Source organism: Elaeis guineensis, chromosome 11 (assembly GCF_000442705.2).
Source record: "Elaeis guineensis isolate ETL-2024a chromosome 11, EG11, whole genome shotgun sequence".
Lineage (NCBI taxonomy): Eukaryota > Viridiplantae > Streptophyta > Magnoliopsida > Arecales > Arecaceae > Elaeis > Elaeis guineensis.
Window position 1 is genome coordinate 10369567 of NC_026003.2, and position 25452 is coordinate 10395018.

General features: G+C 35.7%; 1 protein-coding gene across 1 annotated transcript in view; it reads left to right on the forward strand.

Moving 5' to 3' along the window:
• The window catches only part of LOC140852355 (uncharacterized), a 33525-nt gene that overhangs the window by 3429 nt on the left and 4644 nt on the right, over positions 1 to 25452 (forward strand). The gene's annotated exons all lie outside the window — the stretch shown is intronic.

Below are 25452 nucleotides of genomic sequence, written 5' to 3' on the forward strand. Positions count from 1 at the left end.
TCGAAGCCTACCTGCAATTAAAGTCAGGGACGAAGTCCGACTCCCTTAGGAGTCCGGACGAAGCTTACCAGCGGTCGAGGTCTGGCTCCCTTAGGAGCCCGGGCGAAGCCTTCCAGCCGTTGAGGTTGGAGACGAAGTCCGGCTCCCGTAGGAGTCCGAACGGAGTCTGCCTGTAGCTGGAGTTGGAGACGAGATCCGGCTCCCGTAGGAGTTCGATCGAAGCCTACCTGCAATTAAAGTCAGGGACGAAGTCCGGCTCCCTTAGGAGTCCGGACGAAGCTTACCAGCAGTCGAGGTCCGGCTCCCATAGGAGTCCGGGCGAAGCCTTCCAACCGTTGAGGTTGGGGACGAAGTCCGGCTCCCGTAGGAGTCCGGACGGAGTCTGCCTATAGCTGGAGTTGGAGACGAGATCCGGCTCCCGTAGGAGTTCGGTCGAATCCTACCTGCAATTAAAGTCAGGGGCGAAGTCCGGCTCCCTTAGGAGTCCGAACGAAGCTTACCAGCAGTCGAGGTCCGGCTCCCGTAGGAGTCCGGGCGAAGCCTTCCAGCCGTTGAGGTTGGGGACGAAGTCCGGCTCCCGTAGGAGTCCGGACGGAGTCGGCCTGTAGCTGGAGTTGGAGACGAGATCCGGCTCTCGTAGGAGTCCGGTAGTTGTGGAAATCTGTCGTTGGTGAAGTTCGGCTGCTGGTAAGGTCCGAGGCAGTTCGGATTGGAGTTGAACCTTGCTGGAAGAAGTCTAGAAGGGATTTGGGGAGCAGCCGATTGCCGTAGGAGATCGGCTGGCGGCAGAGCTTAGTGAGCGCTTGGGGCAGCTTGATAGACGACTGGGGGAACTCATGTTGAAAGAGTTTGGGGTGGTGCAGTGAGAGTTCGTTCGTTGGGGGAGTTCAGTCAGCGCCGTGGAAATCCGGCTGTTGGAGAAGTCCGGAGAGATACCATCTGCAGTCGAAAGCCGGATGAGTCTTGGGAGGATCAATCCTGCTGAGAACTTCGGCTGAGGGTATTTTATACCCAACAACTACTTTCTTGAGTTAGTTGCTCAAATTTATCTATCTTTTTCATAACATTCTCTATGTTTTTTATATTTAGAGAAAGATTGGACATTGAATGATGGAGGCATTGAAAATGAGGATGAGATATCTTAGAAATAAAATTAAATATTTATTTTATTAATTAATAAAAAATAATTTTGTCACTTTCTAAATGGATTAAATTTTTTTTTATTTTATGAATAAATATTATTTATAAAAAAATAATTTATCTATCTTAAAAATATAAGAGCATGATTAAATCGATCAATTAAAAAATTAATTAATTTTTTTATAACATTTATCAACCGTGGAACGGGCCCTCAATAGAAAGCAGGTGGAATGGTTGACGTGTGAAATTTTTATTAACTTTGTCTAACGTGTTAGAATGACTTCGCCTAATAGGAGATATGGGGGTTAATCCTGTTTTTCTTCTAGTCTCTCGAGCGGAAGGGGGGTGTTGGGGGAGGGAGGGAAGCATGGGCACGAGGGAATTAAAGAAAGTGATGCTACCCACCTGGGTCACTTGCAGCGAGGATCCGATGGATCTATTATAGAACCGCTTGCCTGTGGGCTATCTGAAAATAATTCTAACTTCAGGGATGGAGATTGGGTTAGGTAGCAACAAGGCAACCATGTGCACCTTTAAAAAATAATAATAAAATTAAAAATTAAAAAAATGATGAAAAATCCCTTCTCAGCACCTTCCCCAACCTGTCCGAATATTGTCTTCCTTTGTGAAAGGATACCCGTGCATTGCTCCAAATAAAAATAACAGTGACGAAAGGGTCCAAGGTTTCTTTCTCTTTTTTTTTTTTTCAATTATATATGAGTATTTCCAACGAGGCCACTTTTCCCGACTACTGTCATGGTGGATATATTTTACAAACCAGCGCTAACTAGGTCATGTGACACTATCGGCTAATTAATTATTAATATTAATTAAAATTAATAAAAAATAAAATATTTTGAGATTTATACAAATAGATGGATTTGATAGAACATGGAGCATTTGGAGATCAAATAGATGAGTGATTGAGTATGTAGTACTTTGACTTCTGTGTAAATTTAGATAACAAATGATGAAGTATTTTAAGATCTATATAAATAGATGAATGATAGTGTATCGAATGCTTTGAGATCTATATAATTATATGGATGATAGAGCAGTGCATTGTGAGATCTGTGTAAATGGATGAATGATAGAAGATGAAATATTTCAAGATCTATATAGGTAGATGAATGATTAAGGATCAAGCACATTGAGAGTGCATGAAAACCATAATCCAACTCTTTGAATCAAGGGTTTCAGGAGCCAAATAGACGACTTGGTGGTATTACAATGAAAATAAAATTTTAATGGCTAATTAAAACTTCTAAATTTTTTATATCTAAATAAAATTGGACCAAACTTAATTGAAGTGATGTCCCTATAATTTTTTCTTTTTAATAAGTGTACGGCCACCGTTTCATTGAAATAATGAAAAACTTACAAGATAGGGTTATATCTTTCGTACAAAAGAAGGATTCACCCTCCTTTGCATAAACCCACCCCTGTATCATGTAATGCTCGCTTTAAGATATATACAAATACATGAATAAAAGAGTTTGGAGATCTTAAAGATCCATGCAAGGTACAGTCCAATGATTGACGTTGTGAAAAAAAATGAACCATCATTTCATGCAAAAGATATAATTTGAACCTGATAGATATCTTTAGATCTTATTTCTATCTGATCAAAGTTTTACTTCAACTGCAAAGAAGGCACCATTCGATCCAAATGATCTTATCTACAATTTGAATTTTTAAAAGCAGAAGGGAAGCAAAAAAAAAAAAAAAAAAATTAATTAGTTAGTGACCATGAGCTAGTGCACCATCATCAGGAGCTGCTTTCAAGCCCACTCTCACAAGGGTCAAATCAAACTTGCATAACTTTTGCTACATGATTACGTCCAGTCTTTGAGCCGTCTTTCAACTCATAAGATTCTCCCAATCCCCCATACTTCCTTTGCCTGCTTGACGTTGAAGCAAACTAATATAATTTAACCCCCAGGATATCTGAAGTCCTTCACCTTGAGTCATGATGAACCGAAAGCCACGATCACATCAAAGCTATGATCTTGGTAGCAATTCTACCCACTCAACCATGAATATATAATCAAAGCAATTATAGCCGTGGCGTAACATGGATATTTATTATCATACAGTTATGGTGCGATGGAGATCATTGTTGGACAGTTATCCCGTATCTCATCTCACAATAGTCATCAATTTTTCTCTATAATTATTTTTTCTATATAGCATTCTCCACGCTCTTTCTTTTTCATTATTTTTTAGAATTCAACTGACTTAATTATTGAAGGATTCCCCATAAAAAAATTTTTTAGCAAGAAGACTTGATCTATGGGTTGACCCTATTTCAATAAAATTTAGAAGGCCACAACACAATGTAAACCAGCACATCATTCTTCCTAGCTTCACCTCAAAGAGCATCCAACCATGTCATTAACTTATACATCTACCAACCTCAACCAACTTCGGACTCTAGTGACAATAATTTGGTGCTGGAGGGAGGGCCCATAAGCCACCTTAGAAGATGGAGAGAGCTAGTTGAAGTCAATAATAGAGATGAAAATAAGTCGAGCTGCTCACGAGCTACTTGAGCTCGACTTGAATCTAAGCTCGACTCAATTTAGTTATTATCAAGCTTGAGTAGCTCAAATTATTTTTTACATTGAGCTCAAGAAGCAGCATACTCAGCTTGAAAGCTCGCGATCTTATTTGAGTTTATATATAATTTTAATAATATTATTTTTATTTATAATATATATTATTAGTAGGTTAAAGCTTGACTTTAAGCTCGAATATCATTTTATTGAAATTTGAATCGAGACAAGTCAATCTCGAGATTTGTCTATCTTTCATTGAGCTAAGCTCGAACTTGATTTTTTTTTAGTCTTGAGTCGAGTTTCAAGACTTGATCGAGCTTGAGTCAAGTTTCAAGACCGAATATTTTGAGTCAAGTCAAGCTCGAACTTCCAACTATACGATTCGACTCGGCTTAATTGTATCCCGAATCAATAATATGAGGTCATAAAGGACCTGTTTGCTGGCTCAGCTTAAATCCGATGTCTCTAGATCCAACCTACCTTTAGTTCCTCCATCATAACCACCAAAATCTATTACTCCACAGCAATTTAATGCAATAGATGCAAATCTTGACAGTAGCAATTCAAGGGTTGTAATAGGCTGCCGCAAACCCGCAATAGCCAAACAACCTGAATCTGGCCTGATTCACCCTCCTTCGGCTCATCATTCTCATCCAAAGTCTTGGACGAGCTCAATCAAGTCAATGTACCCTGCCAAGGAGTCCTAAATGGGATGATAGATAACGGACATTGAGACCTCTAGCAAAGATTTTACTCCAGATTATTCCTCTTCTTACTAAAAGCACCTCTCTCGACAGGATGCTAATATCAATCAGAAGATCTAAGAAATGGATCAGCAAATTGAAGCTTTAGAGAGTGTGGACCTCGATGCATCCTAACCAGCTTGATTTTATCCGAGAGCCTCTTTTTTTTGGAGAAAGAAATAGATGAATCAATCCCATCTTAATTCAAAATGTCTCAGTTGGAGAATTATGATAGAACCACCAGTCCTATGAACCATTTGGAGAGCTTTCGAGCTCTCATAATGCTCTATGGTGCTGCCGATGGCATTCTATGTCCAACATTTCCTACAATAATGAGGAAGGCAGCTTGATTCTAATATTTCATACTCTTGTCAGGCTCATTTCACTCTTTCAAACAACTCGATCCACTGTTTGCTATGCCCTTCATCGTTAGCTGGAGGTGGCAAGTTTTGATCTGCTCAATATCAAGTAAACGAAAAGAGAATCCCTTATGTTAACCACTTTAATACAGCCACTCTAAGAGTTCACAACATGAATTAGCCTATCACTATGCCTGCTATCAAAAGTAGATTTAGGCAATCTTGATTCTTTTTTCTTTGAAGAAAAAGTTCCACAAATACTTCATTGGGATGTTGGTTCAGGCCATTTTGTTCAACACATCACCCTCATCTTTTTTATGCATTATCCATTGTGAGGATCTACTAATATTGCATGATTTTTGCTTAACATTTATATCCTAGTACAATATACAGTCATCTGAATAACTATGAATCTTCTCATATTCAAGATCCAATTTTTTTTTTCAAGTTTCCTAGCTTTATAAAAAGATGATGGTAAAATGGTGCCTTTTAGAAATGTGTCCTTTAATAATTAGAGAAACATAGTAAAACTCTTATTAAATCATCCATTATAATATTTCAGATAGAATAAATATACAGGAAAAGAAATCTTCAAAATATTCTTATAATCCACATATAGTTCTTAATCATAATCTTTTAACAAATTACAATACGAAGCTGTCTTATCATTAGATGAATATATAGATCTCTCAACATGCATAGGATCAATAATTGTAAACCTTTAGACATCACAACTGCTTCTTATCCTTTACTAAAGTCTTCTAAATTTCCAATATGAAACCCAAGAGCATCTCTGAGTAGACCCTAATATCATCTTCTCCTATAGAATTCTTTTGTATGTTACTGGATCCAAAGTCATATGTATGTTCTATACAGAATGGTTCATTATATAGAGATGGTAATATAGACTCTCCAAGAAATACCCATGCAATATAATCTCTCATAAAACCATTCATGCTAAATGTTTTTCAACAGTTTATGGATCGAGAGAAGTATTTACATATTTTTGGCATGAACAAAAGATCTTCTCATTCTTTGATACTTTCTCAACAACAAATTTAATAAAATTCTAAACCTGCAAAATATGTTTTACTAGACCTTGGCTTATTTATCCAACTTTTATTCAGTTTATAAGAACAATAATTGAATCACAACTTACCTAAAATAGTAAGAATTAAGAACTTAAGAATAAGTCAGTCATGAAGAAAGATTTGTAACTTATTTTCTAATAGAGTGGTCTTGTAAAAATTAAAGACTATGAGTAACAAGATAAAAGCGGACAAAGAAGACCATGGCAGTATGTGTGCTTAGTCTTGTCTTGGACCTAATTGCTTTTTTCATTCTCTATCATTATTTCAAAAAGAAATTTGATGATAGCTACCCAAAAAAAGTAAGTTGACAATAGTTACCAACAAAAAAAGTAAGTTGCCAAAAAGGTTTGGTCGTGCAACAAAATTGGAGTTTTGCTTCAAATTGATTAGCATTTAAGTGGAATTGAATGCTCTACAAGGTGCCTATATTTCTGAATGTTTCCAAGAATCCAGTCTTTTGAACTTTGCGAGGTTGGCTACATGGATTGATTCATGAAATAATCTAAACTGTGCAGGTTGTGCTCTTCAATAACTTCAACTTGTTCATCAAATAACCAATATACATAAATTCCATTTTTTTCAACTTTCCAATAAAACAATTGATATTGACCTTCTGAAACCCTTCCTTAAGATGATTCAGTGTCCATAAAGCTACAAATCTCAATAATTTTCAATAAGTTGCAACTCAAAGAAGCAAGACTCTGTTGAGATTCATTGTCAAGTCCAAATCAAAATAGAATTATATTTTTAGTTAGGCATTAATTTTAATAATTTTAGGATTCTATTCCTGGTATTACTCTATTTAATTATTTTTTCTAGAGGTTGGTAGAGTTTGTGTTCTAGTGGATTCTTAGTTTTTAAGGTAGGAGCCAAACTCCTACTTACATGGTACTCTACTTAAAGGGACTTTTGGTTTCTCCTTTGGATGTGGAAGCTAGTGGAAAAAGTATATGTAGAAGAGTGTAAGAGCTATGGAAAGAGAGAGAGTTAAAGGTATCCTCTTTGGAGAGATTTAAGGAAGCTTTCTTATGTTGCTTAATTTTTTTAATAATTTTTTCTCTATTATTAAATTTATTTTTCTTCCAATATTTCTTTCTTATTTTTTTTAGTGTTTGTTTTGGATCTTAGGCTAACGCGTTTGATTTATTTTAGGTAGTATGCCATGCTACATTGTATCAGAGCTTTATGTTCTGGAGATTAGTGGCTCTATATGGTATTAAAGCCATAGACTTAGAGAGTGGTTAAGTGATTTGTGGCTTCGATCAAATTTATTTGGAGTACTTTTCTTTTAGAACAACAACTTGATTATTGATGACTTCCATGTTTGTAGCTCAACATGGCTGAAAAGCTTCTAGTAATTTATTTTATAGTAGTACAAGCATGTGGACTCTTATTTGGTGATTCAAGAGATGAATCATTATGGCTGATATATATTGGTACCTTCTCTATCAATGAGTTGATGCATACGATGTTTGACCTTACCAATATCAATAAGATTGCTTTTACTACTATCACTTCTCTCCATAAGTTGAATAACACCTATTATTCATATCGGAAGGCTCTTATTAGGTCTTTTTTGAAATGCCAAGATTTATGGGATATATTGGATGAGTCAGAGATGATGCTCATAGATGAGATTGTGCGAAAAAAAGTAAAATCTAAAATCTAGAAAGATAATATTAATTTTTTAAAATTTAGTTGACAAGAGTATTTATCTCTATATTCAAGATGTAAACAAGCTAAAGGAAGTGTGGATATTCTAGTGGTTGTCCACTCAAGTTCTAGCAAGGTGATGCATCCTAGATGAAAATTATTTAAAAGTGGATTTTGGTTCTAGACTTTCTAAAAATCTTAAAGAGGAACAAAATTAGTTTAGAAATAAAGATTTAAAATAAGAGCTTGATCAGTTAGAGATTGGATTAATTTCTAAAGACTCAGAGTATGACAAGATTGATCAGCTTAAGGATCAATCAGTCTAAAAGAAAATCTTAAGCAAGAAAAGCTTGATCAAGTAGATGCTGCATTAGAAGAGATCATGATTGAAGAATTCATTAATTTTGAAATTACTTAAGAAGAGTCAAAGAATGCTATAATTAATCCGATTATGAAGATCTATATTGAGGAACCAAGTCATATGGTAGAGTCCTATGTTAAACCTATCCAAGATTTGGATGTTTCTTATAGAGATTTACTCAGTTATGAAGATAAAGAGCTGACTAATTTGGAAGTAGTTTTAGAGATGAAGCAACATGAAGATACATTTGATGGAGATGATTCTTGCTATGCCTTGGTGTTCGACAATATTATTTTGTATATCCATTAATTTTGAAGCTACTCTAAAATTCAAGTTATTAAAAGACTCTATGCATGAAGATTTGATTCCATATATAGAAGGCAACTATGTGTAGATACTTAAAGCTCCTCAAATGGTGGTATATGAATATGATCAAAATTTTATTTTTGATTTTACTTATTTGTAAGTAATGGTCGATGCTCATAGTTAATGCAATAGATAATTTAGTGTGTTAATGCAACAAATAATTTAATGTTCACTTGGATAAGCTAAATACTCCAAAGAATCTTGGCATTATGATTGTGGAGTAAGTGCGAGAGAAAATACTGCAGGATATCATCATTTTCAACATATGCATCGAAAAAGATAAGCTACCAAAGGAATTAATATTCCAACTAATAAAAGAGTTCTGTTATTCAATTGGTGGTTCAACTAGTTGTTATATGTTGTTGTTACAACAATGATATTGGCGATGGCTATTATAGTATTTGATAATATCAATAAATTCAGTATTGTCAGTATGGACTTTGCAATGAGAGAGTATCGAGATTCATTACGAAGTCCCAATCGAACTAGGATTCTATTTTTAGTTGGTTATTAGTTTTAATAACTTTAAGATTCTATTCCTAGTGTTATTCTATTTAATTATTTTCTCTTAAAAATTGATAGAGTTTGTGTTCTAGTAGATTTTTAGTTTTTGAGTTAAGGTAGGAGTGAAACTCTTACCTATATAGGGGTGGCAATCGGATTGGGTCAGCTTGAACATGTGCTGGGTTGATGTGGGTCGGATAAAAAAATCATCAACTCAAATTTGATCTATTTATTAAATAGATCAAAAATTTAGATCCAAACTCAACCTATTTATTAAATAAATTATCCAATCTAATCCATTTAACCTATTTATTAAATAGGTTAAGCTAGTTTAAACAGGTTAAATAAGTTAAATAGATTAAATAAGTTGGATTAAATGGGTCAAAATCAGATTAAATAAATTTTAAATAGATTAAATAGATCTTAAATGGGTTAAATAGATTAAATAGATTATCTAACACAATCTAATCTGATTATTTAATAGGTTAATAGGTTAACTGAGTCAGATATCTAAAATATAAATCTAATCCAAATATTAAATGATTTAAATAGATTAATTTGTTTATGATCTAAACCCATTTAGCCTATACCAAAATCTTCTTACAGTGAGTTGAATATGGTCGGATTGGCGAGTCATATCATATTTTGCTAGCCTTATACCCATAGGATGCTCTATTTAAAGGGACCTTTGGTATCTCCTTCGAATGTGGAAGATGATGGAAAAAGTGCGTGGAAGAGTACGAGAGATGTGGGAAGAGAGAGAATAATTAGAGATGTCTTATTTGGTGAGGCATGAGGGAGCTTTCTTATATGACTTGATTTTTTTTAATAAAGATTTTTCTCTCTCATAAATTTATTTTTCTTCCAATGTTTCTTCCTTGTTATTTTTTTAGGGTTCGATCTACTTTGGGTAGTGTTGCTATCAGCATCTTACTTGGCACTGAGAGATGATGGATCTAGACTGGCTGGAGCTCAAATTCACACCAAACTGGATGAACCTACAAGTTAAGTCTCTGACCAAAGTTATTTTCAATGGAGGCCCTCTGATGCTCAAGTCAATCATTGGAGAATAATGGAAAGAAGGAAGAGAATTAGCTAGAAAGCTTATCTAGAGGTCCCCTATACCCCCCTATTTATAAGTAGGGCGGTTGATCATTTTTAAAAATATGAGGCAAAGTGGCAAAGTGAATCACGCAACTTCTACCTTATTTAGCCAAGATGGGCTGTTATCCATTAGCCCTGGGGCATATTTAGAATGTGAAGTGGATAAGGCAAGTATTTGGTGCATAAGTAGCAACATGAATCTTGGCTCATCACCTCGACTTGGCTCTGACCAAACCGACCAAGTCACCATATCACCGAGGCTAAGGTATCATCGATATCAACCAAGGTAAGCTGCCATCTTGCATCACATGCCCCCCCACTCTCAAGTCCGAACTATAAGTAGTTCGAGCAAAGAGAGTAGAAGCACTAAAGTAGTGGCAATTATCTCGATTTGCTGCCTGCCATGCTCATAAATACTTAGACATGTGGAAGTGCCTTGTAGGCTGAAATGAACCGTTAACTACCTGGTGTGTGGGGGGCTAGGATCCGTGACAATTTGGCTCAACCAATCCCAAGCCAACACATGGTGACAATCCAATGGCTTGACTATATTCGACATCAAATCTGATCCGTACGCACTATCTATAAATACTAGGTCACCTCATTTGACCCCACTTCCTTTCACTATAGAAAAATATGAAATAGCTGATGCTTTTTTTAACCTTTGCTAATGCTTATAAGCATTGCTAAATGGATCCATGATGCTTCCCCGAGCATCGTGTGCATGTCACATATGGGGATATGGAAATTCAATCATCTACAATGATGCTTACAAGTATTACAAAATTAGAATATTAACAGACTCGAGGCGGAGCTTGATGAGCTTGGCCTTCTTAAGGGGGGTGGTGATGTCGCTGTCCATGCAGGTGCAAAAGTCATGGATAGCCAAGGCAGCATGAAAGGTCTTGGAGGCGTCATTGGACTCATGGAGCTGGTGACCTCGAAGAACTTGTCCAGATTAGTGCCAGTGGAGGAGGATGGGTTGCAGCTCATCTGGATGTTGCCGCTGAAGGAAAAAATTATCCAATCGCATCAAATGTCAAGAAGAAAATTGAATAGATTAGCAACTAAACTTTCATAATATTTATAAAATCTCACCTTGATTCACAGTGGAAGACTTGATCAACATAGAAGAGGTTTCTCAATCGATTTGCTTCACGAGATCTGGATGTGCATATTCTCTACTTCACATGCACGTCAAGCAACGTAGGAGAAAAAAATGAAGAACTCTTTAAGAGAAAAGGAGAGGAGAGGCTTGAGATCTGATCTTAAAGTTTTGAAGGACTCCATATGCCACTACACTCCAAAAGAAGGGATGCCCAAGAAGAGAAGATGCCCAAGAGAGAGGGGATGCCCACACCAAGAGAGTGCTCCATGCTAAGATCAATACTTGACTGATTTTTCTCTTCTCCACCCCCCTCCTTAAATAGATAAGAGTTTCTATATCCAATCAAATACCTTTATGGATTAGAAATGAGATTCTTTATATTTTAATCAAATCCAAACTCTCTAAACTATAAGGTTTCCTAATTGAAATAGGAGAGGCGCCAACTTGAGCCTCCCTTCATCATGCCACACGCCCAAGGAGAGGGGGCTATTTCCAACACCCTCTCCTCCATCTTGGTCAGCCATATGGATGAAAGAATATCTAATAAACATGGCTAATTGTATCAAATTTGATTTGATTCAAGTTTGGGCTCAATTCAAATCCAATTCGAACCTAATTCAAAAAGCTGTTAATCCTAATCTAATTAAGATTTAGGTCCAAGTCTAACTTGGATAATTAATCCAATTTAGTCTCAATAAAATTAAATCTAATTAAATTAGATATGATCTAAAATAATTAGAACTCGAATCCAATCTCTCATAATTTCTTAAATCTTAGATTTGATCAAATTCATCCCCAAAATCAAACCTGCATCTCATGTGCAGTACTAGCTGTACATAGTCAATATTTAATTTCATATGACCCATAACTTAATTCTCAATTAAGTAAATCTCTATGTTCAATTAGGTCTCATACTTTCAAATTGAATATATAAATATCTGATCAATTCTTTTCTACATTGTTTGATTACATGCGTGACTCTATAGGTTCGAATACTAAATCAGTAGTATAGGAACCATTTTCTATACTAATTGAAGTGATCATCTAGCAATGATATCGAATGTCTAGATAGATCAAAAAAATTACAAAATAACATTCAAAAATCTCAGCATATAGTTACTACATAATTCATCCCTTTGATCCTAATGCTCAAGGTGACCTAGGGTTTAACTGCCAACCTTGAAATAGTCATCCTCATTATATTTCAATCTTTTTCGAATCTCATAATAACTCATGAGAATTATCTTGGCCAAGATTTTACTGTATTGAGATGTAGTGATGTATTAACTCCTATAAACTGGAGGGATCAATCTCATCTTGACTTACACACCAACTTCACAAGTACTTGACTGTATCCAGTAGTCTTTCATCACTGTATTCGAAATACAGATAGTCTGGTTCCAAAGCATAGTGAGTTACTTGCAAGTAACCCAGATGATCTCAGGTCGGAAGGGCACTTATGCCCATATCCTTCGCGGACTACCCTTGACAGCAAGATGCTCTGCAGGTGAGTCACTATTCAGTGATGATGTACTCCTACATCTTATTTGTATGCCATACAAGTGTCTCCACACTCTTTCGTTAAGAGGATAACTAACTTATATGGCACACAATGATCTATACTCGATAAACATTATTATTCTTATTAATAACGTATCATTTAGTTGTGAATAAATTTAAAAATTATTTGATAAATTTATCTTTATCGATTATATTATAGTTCTAAAGACTTCATTATAACACAAGAGTTCAAAGAAAGATGTACTTTTATGATGAACTTATCAAAAATAATTTTTATTCATTAATAATTCATATACAAATTATAAAGGACTCAATCATCTATAGATAGACATTGGCTTTAGGACACATTTCTCAATAACTCTCACTTAGACTAAAGCCAATCAGGATTATATCTAATACCCATCTTTCATTTATGGTCATTGAACTCTTTGGTTCCGAGAGCTTTAATAAAGGGGTCGGCTAAGTTTTAATTTTCTTCAATCTTCAGTAGCTTGACATCATCTCGATCGATGATCTCATGGATCAGGTGATAGCAACGCAGAATATGTTTGGCCCTCTAATGAGACTTGGGTTCCTTGGCTTGAGCGGTGACACCAGTGCTGTCATAATACGATAAAACTAGACCTTCAACTGAGAGAACTACTTCAAGTTTGCAGATGAACTTTCTCAACTAAATAACTTCCTTTGCAGCATCGGATAACGCAATGTATTTTGCTTCACATACCAAATCAGCTATTGTGTGTTATCTGAAACTCTTTCAGTAGATCACTCCACCAAATAAAGTGAAAATATAACCAGATACACTTTTGCTGTCATCATGATTAAACTAAAAATTGAAATCAGTATATCCTACAAGTTTAAAGTCTGTATCTCTATAGATTAACTATTAGTCCTTGGTATTTCTTAAATACTTAAGGATTATTTTTACAACTTTTCAATGGTTCTCATCTGGATCAGACTGATACCTACTCACTACCCCTAGTGAATAGACCACATCCGACCTCGTATATGTCATAGCATATATGATAGATCCCACTACTGAGGTATATGAGATTCTACTCATATGCTCTCTCTCTTAAAAAATTATCGGACAATCCTTCTTAAAGAGAGTAATTTTTTGGTCTATCGAAAGATAATCTTTCTTGAAATTTTTTATGCTGAACTGTTTCAGCACGGTACTAATGTACGTAGATTAAGACAATCTAAGTAACCTTTTAGATCTATCTCTATAGATCTTCATCCCTAAGATGTAGGATATTTCTACTAAATTCTTCATAGAGAACTATGATGATAGCCATAACTTTACACTCTACAAAGTAGGGATGTCATTTTCTATTAAGCGTATGTCATCCACATATAATATAAGGAAGATGACTACAGAATCATTAGTCCATTTATAGATATAGGGCTCTTCTTCATTCTTAACGAAGTCATACATTTTGATCATCTTATCAAAATGTATGTTATAACTCTGAGAAGGTTGCTTTGATCCATAAATGGATCTGTTTAGCTTGCACACTTTAGATTCATCAATGGATGTGAACCCTTCAGATTATATTATATACACCTCTTCTTCCAACTCTTCATTAAGAAAAATAGTTTTAACATCCATTTGTCATATCTCATAATCTAAATATACCGCTATAGTAAGTATAATCCGAATGGACTTGAGCATTGCTACAGAAAAGAATATCTTATCATAGTCAATACCATAATGTTGATGATATTTCTTGACAATTAGACAGACTTTATAGATATCTATCTTTTGGTCTGCTCCTTTCTTCCTTTTAAAAATTTATTTGTATCCTATGGGCATAATCCCTTCAGGTGGATCAATAAGTATCCATACACCGTTGATCTCCATAGATTTTATTTCAGATTTCATGATATTTAGCCATTTCTTAGAGTTGGACCTCTGCATGGCATCCATATAGGTAATTGGATCTTCATCGTTCTCATCTAGTTCGATAGAATCACCATCCCGGATTAAGAAACTGTAGTATTTGTTTGGTTGACATGGTACTCTATCGGATCTCCTTAATAGCGCATCTATAATAGGCTCCAGATTTGATTTTCTAATCAAATTTGGTATAGTATTCCTACTTAGAAGTGTCTGATTTTTCACTTTATGAACTTCATCAAGTTCGATTTTAATGACATCAGTTCCTTCTCTAAAGAACTCTTTTTTCAAAAAGACTGTCCTATTATTGACGAACACTTTTTATTCTTCAGCGAGATAGAAATAATATTCTTTTATTTTCTTTGGGCACCTTACAAATAAACACTTATCGAATCTAGGTCCAAGCTTGTCGGTCTATAAATATTTAACATAAGTCGGATAACCCTAAATCCTAAGGTGAGAAAGTGATGACCTACACCCAATCCATATCTCATATGGAGTTTAGAGATCGACTTGCTCGAAACATTCAAAATAAAGCATGCAATTTTTATAGCATATTTTCAGAAGGAGATTATCAAAGTCACAAAGCCCATCATAGATCGAATCATGTGTAATAGTGTTCGATTCCTCCTTTCTGACACCCTATTATGCTGTAGTATCCCAAAAGATGTCCATTACGAGAGAATCTCATTCCTGTACAGATGTGTGCCCTAGATGCCAGATCGGCTGACACATTTCTGTACAAATCTAAGGACAAATTTATAATTTTGACTATAAATGAATAAAAGGATTATTTTTCTATCACATTGTGTACATTGTGTCTGTGATACATCCTTTGAGTTAGTAGGAATGTAAATTTATATTTTTAAGAGTTGAAAATTTAAGGCATGAATTTACATAACTAACTCATAAACAGCTTCTGACCATAGGATCATCACGAAGATAGTGATCGATCCGGAAGGTTGGTGTACGATCGCTTTCTTAGGATAGATGTGTCTTAAGTCTACGGTGTGGAGACACCGAAGTGAGAGTACAGGTATTCATTGAGAATGAGAGTACTGAGCGTAATCATATCAAGCAGTCATAAAGAAGTCTACCTTCTCGTCAATGACTAGCTCGATGCTGTAGTTGTGTGTCTAGTTCTTTGACCTGAGGTGCATCGATAGTTCATCTTGAGTGTGTTATAGTTTGACTACACCATAACTCGATCTCCTAGCCATTCAGAATCTTGAGGTGTATGTTGGCTGTAGCATATTCATTGTAGAAACTAGGTCACACCAAGATGAGATCTATTAACCTCGATAGATGAGAGGAGCAGTCCTATGATAATTGAAAGATCGAATCCTTAAGCCCATGGCCATGGCAGAGTGAAATAATGAAAAAAAAAATTTATTAAGGTTTCACATCAGACTCGGATCAATCGATTAACTCATATGACTGATATTGGGTTTGACGAGTTCACCTTAACCCTAATTCAGTCGGGACTCATGATAGAGGAACTCAATCACATAGGTAACTGCACCGAGAGGTTCGTCTTCAGTTCTGATAGATTGTCACCACATACTGTCAGGTATCACTGATGGATTTTGAGAGCAATTAGAATGATATTGATGATCGATCATTATAATTGTCTGAATTAGAAGAGTTCTGATCCATCGAAAGGAGTTTCGATGATGTCGATGATGAGATCATAACATATCTCATTACTATACGAAATTGAACCTAACTGGGTCACACGAATAAGGGTTAGGATCTGGATGTCATCAATTGGACTAACTCAATTGATTTGGATTAGATCCAATTAGGTTCAAGAAAATTATGCTAGCACATGATTTAGCCTAACTTTCTCCTCGTATAATCTTTTCTGTCTCTACTGAGCCAAATATGATTTGACTCATCCAGAGAACCTTAGAAAAATTTTTCTCAGTCTAAATAAAGCTTGTCCAGCTCAGAAAAGGCTTGTCTTAATTCATGAGATAAATTTAAGACAACACCTGCTAATTTTTAGCACCTATCAAATTTATTTTAGGACATCTGTCAAAAGTTGACATATGGGTCTTAAACTGAAGAGGACTCATTGGAGGATTTTTGTGAAGTGTCCACATGTCAAAATCTAATTGAATTGGGTGTCATAATCAGATTATAGCGTGAGCCCAATTAGATTAAAGTGGACGCCCCAAATGGATAAGAACCAAAGAGTCCTGATAAACATGGACTCTTTGGTGCCACCTTGTTTGAGCTTATCCATTGTTGGCACCAACTTAGGAGAGAGAGTGGAGTTTTTATTTGATATGATCAGATGACATCACTCCACCAATTAAAATTTTTTTAGAATTTATTGGAATTTTTTGATTGGTTGAATGATGTGGCACTGCGCAGCATACAGGGTTTATATAAACCCTGCTGCACCTAGGGTTTCGGGGAAGAAATTATTTTATACACAAAACCCAATAGCTGCCACCCCCTCCCCTCTTCTCCATATCCTCCCTTCTCTTCTTCCTCCCCTCTTCACGTCCAAAGAGTTGGACATCCATCTGGCAAAGATCCAAGGCGTGGTGACGCCTGGAACAGAAGGCTGCAGGACATATTTGACAGGCTGCTGCTCCAACTTCAGAAGGAGTTCTGAAGCACTTTCAAATCAGATAAAGATCTGATTTTTGGAGCATAGATTCATGAGGAGAAACATTCTAGATTCTACCTAAGTAGATATCAGTAGAGGTCAAGCACTTGCGTGGCTACATCAGAACCTCGAGCTGTGCAGAGATCATCTACAGGATAATCAGATTATCCTTGAGGTACTTCTTCTTTCATCATAGATTTAAATTTAATTTTAGATTTTAAATATCAGATAATAAAATTAGATCTAAAATATGTAAGATAATTTTTTTTTAAATTATTCCATCCCAGATTTGATGAAATCTGGAAGATCCTACGAGGAAAAGCAGTTTTCCCCCTTCAAGTGGTATCAGAGCCAGATTGTTAGCTCTATTTCAGATCTATTTTAGATCTAATTTTAATTTTAATTTATTTGATATTAAAAAATTTTAGATATTATATTATATATGATAGGATCTAAAATTAAAATATTTAAAATTAAATCTAAGAAGATCTAACATGCATAAGATGCATGACTAGACTAGGATTATTTGAATCCATGAATGGTCTTAAGTTTTATATTTTAATGAGATTAAAATATGAATTAAATATAATTTATTTTTTATTTTTTTAATATTATAAGTATTATAATCAGATCAAAAAATAAAAAATAAAATTTTAATTTTTTCATAAAATTGATCTGCAGCATGCCTAGACGAGTTGTAGAATTATTCTAGTAACTTATCTAGAATAGATTTAATTTTTAATAGTTCAATTTAAATCTTATTTTTTAGATATTACATATAATGTATCAGATCTGAAAGCATGTTAATCAAATTAATTTTTGATACATGAGATGTATGCAAAGTATGTATTAGTTAGATCTTAAATTGTATATGTGATATGTTAATTTAGATCTAACTAGTTTTGTAGTTAAATTTATATTTTTGATTAAGGTGTTCCTCATGGCCATCCAGTCATAAGAACAAAGTAGGATTTTAAGATCCTCTCTTTCCATTCAATGGGGTATTCATATGACGTGTAGGGGTGCCGCATGTTCATCCTTAATCAGAAATCAAAACTTACTTTTCTGCAAAATTCTAGATCCTGAAATACTAAGATTTATTTTACATACTTTGTTTATGAATCCAAACTTAATTAATGAATTAAGCTTATGAAATTAAGTTAGGTATAAAATTGAGAATTTCAGATCTAAGACATTTTCATAAAATTGAGTTCGGACTTGGGTAGCTCAATTAGATCTAGCGGTTGATCAAACTGAATCAAAAGTTGGTTAGGTGGGATCATGAAAGCTAATAATTGACAAGCCTAATAGGATTAAGTCTGGGTCAAGGTCGAATCAATTTAGATGTGACTCGATCAAGTTAAGACCTAATTTGGCTCAGTGGTTAGAGCCTGGATTGTAGGTGATGTGCAAATCTTAAAATTTGTAAATAAAATCGCAAGCGCACAGTGTACAGAGTAACACGACCAGCGAGTACGGGTCGATCCCACAGAGATTTGGTTTAAAAATAATTTTCAAATCTATGCTCAAGCAAGCTTTAACGAAAATCGAAAATCGAAAGTTGTTTGCTAAAGACAATAAGACTAAGGATCTAGGGTTTTTGAATCCACTAGATCTAGATTAGAGAATTCTACCTAGAATTTTTCTTATTGATCCTAACGACTACTCCTCTTGTCTTTCCCAAGCATAGATTATGAAGGGACTAAGGCCCAATGATAACCCATCAAGATTCTTTACAGGGGAGTAGTAACTAGGATCCCTTAGGGTTTTTTCCTCCTATGCACTGAATCAAGCATGAACTATGAAGGGACTCTGACCCAACTGTAATTCATCAAAAATTCTTGGCAAAAGAGGAAGAAAAAGAAATCCTAAGAAAAAGAAAGAACCCTATGTAAAATCCCTACTCATGATCTAGCTTCATCGCAAACCCTAGAAGGGATGCTTACTAGACATGATCTAAATCTACTTGCAAAATTTAAATACAGAAAAATAAACTACCCTAATTTCATAAATTAAACTATCCTAATTGCATAAATTTAAACTGCATAATTTAAACTAACCTAATTGCAAAAAATTAAATTGCATAAATTAAACTATCCTAATTGCAAGAAAAATAAATTGCATAATGTAAAGAGATAAAATTGCATAAAAATAAGATTTTATATAAAAAAAAAATTATTACAAAAGTTTCAAAGCTCGAGGCTTGAGAAGAAAGCTAAAAACTCCACTATCTAGGGTTACAAGCTTGATCGGAAGGAAAGAATCCCCTCCTCTTTCAAAAAAACAAGGGCCTTTGGGGGCTTTTTATAGGCATTTGGGGGTTATAAGGTTTTCAAAACTTTAGATGTGGGACTAAGAGGTTTTAGAAGACTGTTAGAGGAGTTTAGGGGCTCAAATCTGCTCAAAAATTACTTAAATCCATCAAGAAACCCTAGAAATTGTTTCAGCCATCCGATCTTCATCTAAAGGACCCAATTCATCTAATAAATCAAGCTGGAAGTGATTCTGGGCCGTCCGATGATGATCTGGGTGAAGCGCTGCTGTTGGATCACGCTGCAGAGATGGGATCAGGTCGGATGCATCGCGGACCGTCCGATCAAGGTGCTGGAAGATTTCGTCCGTTGGATCGCGCTGCAGAAGGATCCCGTGTTGTCCTAGTGTTTATTGATTCTTGCAATTGCCTTGATTACGGTTGGATCTTGACCGGCTGCGATGGTGGCCGTCCGATGGCACAAAAATATGGAGCATTGGATCTTGATCAGAGAAGATCGGACCATCGAGTTATGTGAAGTTACCAGGTTGCCCTTCGGACCTTCTTCTCTCTCCTCATGAGCCCTGGACCGCGCGCGTGGATCGGGCTCGCGATGCATTGCGTTGAGCCGAGACTCACTGATTGGCTGGTTTATGGTACGCCGATGGGTCCATGGTCCGACGCCTGTTGCTGTGGACCAGGCGACTAACCAGATCACCAAATCAGTTGATTTTTGACCAATTTTGACCTGATTTGACTCGGGTTTGATCCAATTGAGTCTTCTTTCTTTATTCTTCAATTCCTAGGTCAATTTAACTCCGTTTTGCGTAAAATTTACGTCGTTGGAATCCTCTTTCCTTGTTTTTTCTATTGATGACCTCTTCTTCTGCAAAATATAATAACAAGTATCAATTTCTAATAAAGTTAGATAATTTAGATATTAATTGATACTTTTTATGTCAATTTGTGACATAAATCATACCCCCCAACTTAATCATTGCTAGTCCCTTAGCAATGTACCAAAATAAGATCATATTTCAAAAAGATCCTTCCTTTGCAAATTAATTTAAGATCGAAATTCAAGAAGTTTTCTAGTATTACTAAGTAATGAGCTTCGAATTAGAATCGGTAGTCAGTCTACTTAGGAGCTTTCTTAGAGTACACTTAAAGTTTTATAGCACTTGTGTGAGTGATAACTAACTTAGTATTTCAGTATTAACTTGTACAGGCCAATTGTATCATTTTTCATAACTTAGTTCGATTAATTTTCTATACACCCCAAATTAAACAAAGAACTAAGGTAGCTTTCACACTATTTTTTTTTTTTTTTGCTGAGCATCCTGGCCTTGCCACCACCATTTGACGCGAATCTCAATACTTGACTTAGGTGAAGAGACCCGGTTACTAGGCTTAGGGCAATCCACATTTACTCTGTGTTTTGCATTTTATTTCAGGCAGGTAGCTCTTTCCTTAAATTCAAATTTCTTCAATTGGGGTGTAGAGAAAATTATCTAATTTAAATAATACTCAAATCTTAATTGGCCTTACAATTAACACCTACTTTACCTTGTTAGTGTGCATGTGCAATTGGAAGTGCTAATAGTCTTTAAATGACCGAGGCCACCAAGAGTCTAACCAGCTAATCTTCTCCGTGACTCACTACATTTATTAGCAAATACTTTCTAACTTACTCTTATTTCTTTTCTAGATTAATTTATTTCAATTTTTTTTTAATATATTAAATGCAAGAAATAACTCATAGTGGAAGGAAAAGAAAATGATAACACCTGATTTTGTTCAAGCTCTCCCCCAACTTGACCGACATTGTTCCCAATGGAGTTTATCTAATTTATTTATCCTAAGCAAACTGAAAACAAAGAAAGCATTAGAAATTAAATAAGCTGGGTTGCCTCCCAGAAGTGCTAAATTTTATGTCTTCAGCCAGACCAAACCTTGAAGCAATTTAATCAGAATAAGTTGGTTCATAAAGAACCATGGCATCTTCAACAGTCTCGACAGGTAATTCCAAGAATGGTTTTAATCGTTGACCATTAACTTTAAAGATAACACCATTACTTGGGTTTTCTATCTCAACAGCTCCGTGTGAAAAGACTTCCTTTACTAAAAATGGTCCTGTCTATCTAGACCTAAGCTTTCCTGGAAACAGATGTAATCTAGAGTTATATAAGAGCACCTTTTGTCCGATATTGAAAGTTTTTCTCATAATTGATTGATCATGAAATGCTTTGGTTCGTTCCTTGTATATCCTTGCATTTTCATAGGCTTCATTTCTAAGTTCTTCTAATTCATTCAACTGAAGCTTCCTATGGTTTCCAGCATCGTTCAAATTTGTATTTAGTTATTTGATGGCCCACATGGCTTTGTATTCTATCTCAATAGACAAGTGACATGGTTTACCAAACACAATCCTATAAGGAGACATTCCTAGATTGGTCTTGAAAGCGGTTCGGTATGCCCAAAATGCATCAATTAATTTCAAAGACCAATCCTTTCTATTGGCACTAACAGTTTTTTTCAGGATCTGTTTGATTTATCGGTTTGACACTTCAACTTGCCCACTAGTTTGAGGATGATATGGTGTGGCCAATTTGTGGGTGACATTATACTTTTTCATTAATGTTGCAAAAAGTCGGTTACAAAAATGGGTTCCCCGATCACTAATGATTGCCCTAGGAATACCGAAATGGGAGAGAATATTTTCTTTAAGAAACTTAATGACCATTTTGCTATCGGGTGTTCTACATGCAATTGCTTCTACCCATTTTGAAACATAATCAACTGCTACTAGAATATATTCATTTCCAAAGGAATTTGAAAATGATCCCATGAAATCGATCACCCAAACATCAAAAACTTCAACTACCAAGATTGGGTTAAGTGGCATCATGTGTCGCTTAGTGATTCGACCCATTTTCTGACATTGAGCATAACTTTTACAATATTCATGAGCATCCTTAAACAAATTGGGCCAATAAAAATCACATTGGAGAACCTTAGCAGCAGTTTTCTTAAATGCGAAGTGACCCCCACATGCTTGATCATGACAAAAAGATAAAATATTCATGACTTCGTTATCTAGGATACACCTTCTAATAATTTGATCAGGATATTGTTTAAAAAGATAAGGATCATCCCAAATAAATACTTCACTTGGGTAAAGAATTTATATTTATCCTACTTAATCCAATGAGAAGGTATCTTACCTATGGCTAAATAATTTACAATATCAGCAAACCAAGGTTCAGTAGACACAGACATGAGTTGCTCATCTGGGAAAGATTCATTGATAGGTGGTTCACTAGATGGTGCGACTGAAATTCGAGACAAATGATCTGCTACAACGTTCTCAGTGCCTTTCTTGTCCCTAATTTCTAGGTCAAATTCTTGAAGGAGCAAAATCCATCTGATTAAGCGTGCCTTGGCATCCTTCTTTGCTAGGAGATGTCTAATGGCTGAGTGATCGGTGTAAACAATGGTGTGGGTCCCAACCAAATAAGATCTAAATTTCTCTAAAGCAAAGACAACGGTAAGAAACTCCTTCTCAGTTGTGGTGTAGTTAAGCTACGCATCATTTATGGTTTTACTTGCATAATATATCACTCTAGGCAGCTTATTTATCCGTTGACCTAAGATTGCGCCCACAACATGATCGGACACATCACACATTAATTCAAATGGTTCAGACCAGACAGGAGGATGAATGATTGGAGCTGATACAAGTGCTTTTTTTAGAAATTCAAAAGATTCCAAGCACTCATGAGTAAATTCAAATTTGGTATCTTTTGCCAAAAGATTAGTCAGTGGACGTGCTACTTTGCCAAAGTTGACAATAAACCTTCTATAGAATCCAGCATGACCTAAAAATGAACGTATTTCTTTCACAGATTTAGGTGGTGGAAGACTTGCAATTAGATCTATTTTGGCCTTGTCCACTTCAATCCCCTTTTTAGAAATGACATGGCCAAGAACTATTCCCTGTTTGACCATAAACTGATATTTTTTCCAGTTGAAAACTAAGTGCTTCTCCTTACATCGTTCTAGAACTAATTGCAGGTGATTCAGACACTCGGAGAAGGTTAGGCCAAAAATAGAAAAGTCATCCATAAAAATTTCTAGAAATCATTCTATCATATCTGAAAACATGCTGATCATGCATCTCTGAAAGGTTGCCAGTGCATTACATAGTCCAAAGGGCATTCGTCTATAGGCAAAAGTACCAAATGGATAGGTAAATGTAGTCTTTTCTTGATCTTCAGCGGCTATGGGGATCTGGTTGTAACCGGAGTATCCATCAAGAAAACAGTAAAACTCTTGTCCGACTAGTCTTTCCAATATTTGATCAATAAATGGCAAAGGAAAGTGATCTTTCCTTGTCGCAGCATTCAACTTTCTATAGTTTATACAGACCCTCCATCCCGTTTGGGTCCTAGTTGGGATAAGTTCGTTTGCATCATTTTGGACCACTGTTACTCCAGATTTCTTGGGTACTACTTGAACTAGGCTTACCCAAGAGCTATCAGAAATAGGATAAATTATTTCACTATCTAGGAGTTTCAGAATCTCCTTTTTAACTACATCCTTCATTGCTGGATTAAGCCTTCTTTGGGCTTCTCTTGTTGGTTTAGCCTCTTCCTCTAAGTATATTCTATGTTGAACTATAGAAGGGCTTATTCTTTGATATCTACTATGGTCCAACCTATTGCTTCTTGATTTGCTTTTAGAACTGACACTAACTCCTCCTCTTGCTTGGGATCTAGGTCTGATGCAATAATTACAGGCAAAGTTTCTTTGGATCCTAGATATGCATACTTGAGATGTTCTAGAAGGGGTTCAGTTCTAAAATGGGTGCTTCTTCTATCGATGGTTTAGTTGATGATTTCACCATCTCAATGATTGGTTCAGTAGGAAGTGTCGATTCCTGATTAATCTGATTTTCTTTAAGTATTTCATTGACATCCTCAGACTCATGGATTAACCAGGGGTTAGACTCTAGGTCGACTTCATCATCACTAATGTCAATAGATTCATAAATACCATCTTGGACTACATTGACATCAGCATGAGAAGAGGATTCCTGTTCTAAGTTAAAAACATTAAGCTCAATGGTCATATTCCCAAAGGATAACTTCATTAGACCATTTCGACAATTGATTTCAGCATTGGCCGTAGCTAAGAATGGTCTTCCTAAAATGACAGGTATATGTCCTTTAGGATTTGCAACTGGCTCAGTCTCTAAAACAATAAAATCTACGGGAAAATAAAATTTTCAACCTTTATCAGAACATCCTCGACCATTCCCTTAGGGATCCTGAGAGATCTATCGGTAACTGTAATGTGATCCCAGTAGGTTGAAGTTTTTCTAATCCTAGTTGCTCATACACCGAATATGAAAGGATATTCACACTAGCTCCTAGATCTAGCAAGGCCTTTTTTATATTGGTTTCTCCAATAACACAAGAAATTGTTGGAGCTCTAGGGTCCTTATATTTAATTGGCACATGGCTAGATAGGTATGAACTGACACTTGCAGCCAAAAATGCTTTCTTTGGTACATTAGTGGTCCTTTTCCTAGTGCAAAGATCTTTTAAAAATTTAGCATAAGTTGGAACCTGATGGATTATATCTAAAAGAGGAATATTGACTTGGACTTGTTTAAATACCTCTAAAATTTTGTCTAAATGTTCAGATTTATTGGATTTCAGTCTGTTTGGAAAAGGAGCTCTAGGACTTTTAAGTACTGGACTAGGTGAATTTTGGTTTCTGGTGCTTGAGGTTGAAAGGTAGTAGTTTTAGAAGGTGACTCGGCAGATGAGTCCTCTATATCATCAAGTGCAACTACCTTATTGTCTATTTGTTTTTTCGATCTTAAGGTATGAATGGATTTACACCATTAACTTGGTTTCCTTGTTGGGGTCGTGGACCATTTTGGTTCCTAGGATTTGGCTCAGGTTGGCTAGGTAACCTACCATGTTCTCGTTCACTAATGGTCGAAGCCAGCTGACTTACTTGCATTTCAGACGGGCTATAGCTTGGGTGTTATTATTTATGAGTTGACCCGTGGTTTGCATAAAGCTGGTATGTGTCTTCATCATGGCTTCTAGGCTTTTCTCTAAAGAGGTAATTTTCTTGTCATTATCATGGAAGCCTGGCGG